The sequence below is a fragment of the Triticum aestivum genome, chromosome 7A, assembly GCF_018294505.1.
Source record: "Triticum aestivum cultivar Chinese Spring chromosome 7A, IWGSC CS RefSeq v2.1, whole genome shotgun sequence".
In the NCBI taxonomy this organism is placed as follows: domain Eukaryota; kingdom Viridiplantae; phylum Streptophyta; class Magnoliopsida; order Poales; family Poaceae; genus Triticum; species Triticum aestivum.
Window position 1 is genome coordinate 393627841 of NC_057812.1, and position 5810 is coordinate 393633650.

The window sequence follows — 5810 nt, forward strand, 5'->3', positions numbered from 1 at the left end:
CCAACGTATCTATAATTTTTGATTGCTCCATGCTATATTATCTACTGTTTTGGACATTCTTGGGCTTTATTATCCACTTTTATATTATTTTTGGGACTAACCTATTAACCAGAGGCCCAACCAAGAATTGTTGTTTTTGCCTATTTTAGGGTTTCGAAGAAAATGAATATCAAACGGAGTCCAAACGGAATGAAACCTTCGGGAGCGTGATTTTTGGAACAAACAAGATCCAGGAGACTTGGACACTACATCAAGCAACCAACAGGGAAGCCATGAGGTAGGTGGCGTGCCTACCCCCCCCCCCAGGCGTGCCCTCCACCCTCGTGGGCCCCCTATTGCTCCACCGACATACTCCTTCCTCCTATATATACCTACGTACCCCCAAACGATCAGATATGGAGCCAAAAACCTAATTCCACTACCGCAACCTTCTGTATCCACGAGATCCCATATTGGGGCCTGTTCTAGAGCTTCGCCGGAGGGGGCATCGATCATGGAGGGCTTCTACATCAACACCATACCTCTCCGATGAAGTGTGAGTAGTTTACTTCAGACCTTCGGGTCCATAGTTATTAGCTAGATGGCTTCTTCTCTATTTTTGGATCTCAATACAATGTTCTCCCCCTCTCTTGTGGAGATCTAATCGATGTAATATTCTTTTTACGGTTTGTTTGTTGAGACCGATGAATTGTGGGTTTATAATCAAGATTATCTAGGAACAATATTTGAATCTTCTCTGAATTCTTTTATGTATGATTGGTTATCTTTGCAAGTCTCTTCGAATTATCAGTTTGGTTTGGCCTACTAGATTGATCTTTCTTGCAATGGGAGAAGTGCTTAGCTTTGGGTTCAATCTTGCGGTGTCCTTTCCCAGTGACAGTAGGGGCAGCAAGGCACGTATTTTATTTTTGCCATCGAGGATAACAAGATGGTTTTTTATCATATTGCATGGATTTATCCCTCTACATAATGTCATCTTGCTTAAGGCGTTACTCTGTTTTCATGAACTTAATACTCTAGATGCAAGCTGGATAGCGGTCGATGAGTGGAGTAATAGTAGTAGATGTAGGCAAGAGTTGGTCTACTTGTCTCGGACGTGATGCCTATACACATGATCATACCTAGATATTCTCACAACTATGCTCAATTCTATCAATTGCTCAACAGTAATTGGTTCACCCACCGTAAAATACTTATGCTCTTGAGAGAAGCCACTAGTGAAACCTATGGCCCCCGAGTCTATCTTCATCATATTAAATCTTCCAATACTTAGTTATTTCCTTTGCTTTTTACTTTGCTTTTATTTTACTTTGCATCTTTATCATAAAAATACCAAAAATATTATCTTATCATATCTATCAGATCTCACTCTCGTAACTGACCATGAAGGGATTGACAACCCCTTATCGTGTTGGTTGCGAGGAGTTATTTGTTTTGTGTAGGTACGAGGGACTCGCGTGTAGCCTCCTACTGGATTGATTCCTTGGTTCTCAAAAACTGAGGGAAATACTTACACTACTTTGTTGCATCATCCTTTCCTCTTCAAGGAAATCCAACGCATTGCTCAAGAGGTAGCAGGCGTCAACTTGTTTGGATTCTTGGGGGATTGGATCCACCGAAGAACAAGGTCGCCTTCCTCAAGGCTTCAGGCGTGAACATTGAGGCTATGATAGAGGCGCAAGGCTTGTTGATATTGAGTAGCTCGCATAGCAGCCCGAAGACGATCTTCCTCAAGGAGCGTCACATCATCTTGGCGCAACTGCTCTTGCTCAAGCTCATCATAAGTGTGCACTCGAGGTGACCTGTATATGAGTTCAGTGGGGAGAATTGCTTGTCCCGTATACCAGGGCAAAGGGTGTCTGGCCAGTGGCACGATTTGGTGTCGTCCTGGTTGACCAAAGAACCGTTGGCAACTCATCAATCCAGCGCCTTCTGTACTTGTGTAGCTTGTCAAAAGTCTTGGTCTTGAGGCCTCGCAGCACTTCCGCATTCGCCCGCTCAGCTTGGCCGTTACTTCTAGGATGGGCAACAGAAGCAAAATAGACCTTGCTGCCGAGGTCTTGAATGTACTGCATGAAGGTGCGGCTCGTGAACTGCGTGCCATTGTCGGTGATGACTCTATTCGGCACACCGAAACGGCAAAGTAGTCCCTTGAAGAACTTGATGGCTGACTATGCTGTTACCTTTCTCACTGGCTCCACTTCCGGCCACTTTGTGAACTTGTCGATCGTGACATACAAGTACTCAAAGCCCCCGGCAGCACGGGGAAAGGGGCATAGTATGTCGAGCCCCCAGACTGAAAATGGCCAGGAAAGAGGGATTGTCTAAAGAGCTTGGGCAGGTTGATGAAGCTTCTTTGAATGGAATTGGCACGCTTCACACTTGGTTACTAGCGCGGTTGCATCCTGGAGGGCATTGGGCCAAAAGAATCCTTGCTGGAACGCTTTGTCGGTAAGAGCCCTTGACCCTATGTGGGAGCCACACATGCCTCCATGTATCTCTGCCAACAGCCTCAGCCCGTCCCCTCGAGGAATGCACTTCAATTTCACACCGTTCGGTCTTCTCCTATAGAGGGCATCATCCACGAACTTGTACATGCTGGACTGATGGGCTACTTTCACTGCTTCTTCCTGCTCCCCCAGGAGCTCTCCTGTTTGGAGGAAACGGATGGTGGGCTGCGCCCATGCTGGAGCCTGGGGCTCGACGAGAAGGACTAAAGGCTCATCTTTGGCCATAAGGGCAGCTGCTTCTATGGCCAGGGTGTGAGGCCCTGCCGAGGGTTGCTGCCCTCCAGGAAGTTTGGGACTCCCAGCAACATCCTTGCCGGCGGCTCCTGGAAGCTCAGCGGGAAAGTACTTGCCGGGCCCGCCTTCCTTCATTTGTTCTATCCTGCTGATGGTTCAACAGATGGGTGAGTTAGCTAAAGCACAAAGGTACCTGGTTCCACAAGCAACTTGAGGGGAGCATGCTTTGACAGGTCATCGGCAATGCCGTTCTCGGCTCGGGGAACATGCTCTGCTTGCAATCCGTCAAAGTGCTCTTCCAACTTCCTCACTTCATCCACATAGGCCTCCATCAACGGGCTCTGGTAGTCCTTGTTTACTTGCTTGACGACAAGTTGCGAATCACCTCTGATGATGAGCTTTCTGATTCCAAGGTCTGCCGCAATCCTGAGACCGGCCAACAACCCCTCGTACTCCGCCGTGTTGTTCGTCGATTTTTCCTGGGGAAAGTGCATCTGGATTACTTACTTGAGGCACTCTCCGGTGGGCGCGACAAGCAATACGCCAGCACCAGCACCTTGGAGTGCGAAAGCTCCATCAAAGTACATAACCCACTCACTGCTCGTCTCCTTGCCGGGAAGGGTGGTCTCTTGAATCTCCTCGTCGGGCGTTGTGGTCCATTCTGCTATGAACTCTGCCAGGGCTCGGCTCTTGATTGTTCAAGTACTTTCAAACTTGAGGCCAAAGCTCGACAACTCCAACGCCCACTCCACAATCATCCCAGTGGCATCTGGGTTGTGCTAGATTCGTTGCAACGGGAGGCGCGTGACGACGGTGATCTCATTTGCTTGGAAATAGTGCTGCGGCCTTTCGAGGCCATGAGGAGGCTGAAAAGTAACTTCTGCATACCAGAATATCTTGACCTAGCCCCCTGCAAGAGGGAACCAACGAAATAGACTAGGTGCTGCACCATCTTCTTCTTCTATCCTACTTTGCTCATCTGCTCAGACTCCGCCTTGCCAGGATCGGGTCTCGCCGGGGGTTCTATCTTGTCGGCGTCAGACCCTGCTGGGGATGGCCCTGGCCCACCACCCCATGGCTTCACTGCTACTGCTGCATCTTCCTCAAGTTCCCTCTGTGCCACCAGCGCGGCACTGACCACTTGATTCATTGCTGCCAAGTATAGCAGCAACTACTCTTTGTGGCTTGGACACAACTAGTATCGGCGTGGAGGAGAGATACCTCCTCAAATCTTGTACTGTGGCCTCTACCTCCAGAGTCCACTTTACTGGAACCGCCTTTTTAAAAACTTTGAAAAAGGGGACGGCGCGCTTAGCAAATTTGGAGATGAATCTACTCAGGGCGGCAACATAGCAGGCGAGCCTACGGATGTCTTTGACCCGCTTCGGTGCCTCAATCTGCTCGATCGCCTTGATGTTGTCGGGATTTGCTTCAATTCCGCGTTGAGACACAAAGAACCCAAGAATTTTGCCGGACTAGACACTGAACACACACTTCTCTGGGTGAGCTTGAGGTTGATCTTATGTAGATTTGTAAATGTTCCTTCTAGGTCTAGTACGAGCGTGGCCCTGTCCTTGGTTTTGACCACTATATCATCCATATAGGCTTCCATATTTCTATGTAGTTGGGGCTCAAAACCAATTTGGACCACTCGGGAAAACGTCAAGCTGGCGCTCTTCAACTCGAAGGCATCCATACAAAACAGTACGTACCACATGGGGTGATGAACGCAGTCTTCTCTTCGTCCTCTTTCATCATGAAGATCTGGTGGTATCCTGAGTAGGCGTCGAGGAATGACAGCACGTCACACCCGGCAGTGGATTCTACAATCTGGTCGATGCGTGACAAAGGGAAAGGATCCTTCGGACAAGCTTTATTGATATCTGTGTAACCAATACACTGCCTCCACTTCCCATTTGCCTTACGCACCACCACTGGATTGGCCAACCACGTGGGTTGGAGTACTCCTCCAACTAGGCCCGCCGCCTCCAACTTCTTGATCTCTTCTATGATGAACTCTTGTCACTCCAAATCTTGCTTCCTGACCTTTTGCTTGATGGGCCGCGCATGAGGACATACAGCAAGATGGTGCTCAATCACCTCCCTGGGAATGCTGGGGATGTCGGATGCTTGCCATGCAAACACATCGACATTCGCCCGCAGGAAGGCGATGAGCGCGCTTTCCTATTTGCCGTCGAGGGTGGAGCTTATGGTGAAAGCCCCGCTCGTGTCGTACTCCTTGACGAACACCTTCTTGGTTTCTGGTGGTGCAGCTTTGGACTTCTTACTCTTGCCGGCGGAGCTCTCTGGCACGTCCTCAATGGGAGCGCATCACTCCGAAGAGGCGCGCTTGCCGGAGTGGGTGCAAGAGGTCTCGCCGGAAGAGGTCTTGCCGGAAGGGGTCTTGCCGGCCTTCTTCTTCCCTGGAGCTTCAGCAGCAGGGGCAAGTGTCTTCGCGGCAGTTGCTGCAACTGCCTCTCGGTAAAGTTGATCGGCGCAGATGAGCGCATCTTTCTTGTCGGAGGGGACGGTGATGATGGTCAGCAGGCCTGGCATCTTTAACGTGTTGTAGGCGTAGTCGGACGCTGCCATGAACTTGGCCAGTGCTGGGCGGCCAAGGATCCCACTGTATGGCAAGGGGATCTCGGTGACATCAAAGACGATCTTCTCCGTCCTATAGTTCAGCTCGTCTTCAAATGTAACAGGCAGCATGATTTTACCTTTAGGCTGGCTCCTTCCCGGGTTGACGCCTTGAAACATGTTTGTCTCTTCGAGGTCTCCATTAGGAGTCTGCAGCTTCTTGATCACAGTGGGCGAGATCAAATTCAGACTGGCCCCACCGGTAATCAGCACTTTCGTCCCCTTGAGGTTGCGTATCGTTGGTGAGACCAACAACAGCAAACACCCAACCGCTGTTGTGCGATCAGGGTGATCCTCGGTGTCGAAAATGATGGGCGTGCGGGACCATTTCAAGGGCTTCTGGGGGTCAAACGATGACTCTGCCGCAGCGGCCTCACACGACCACTGCTTCAGCTCGTGGTGTGAGGTGTGCAACAGGGCGCCACC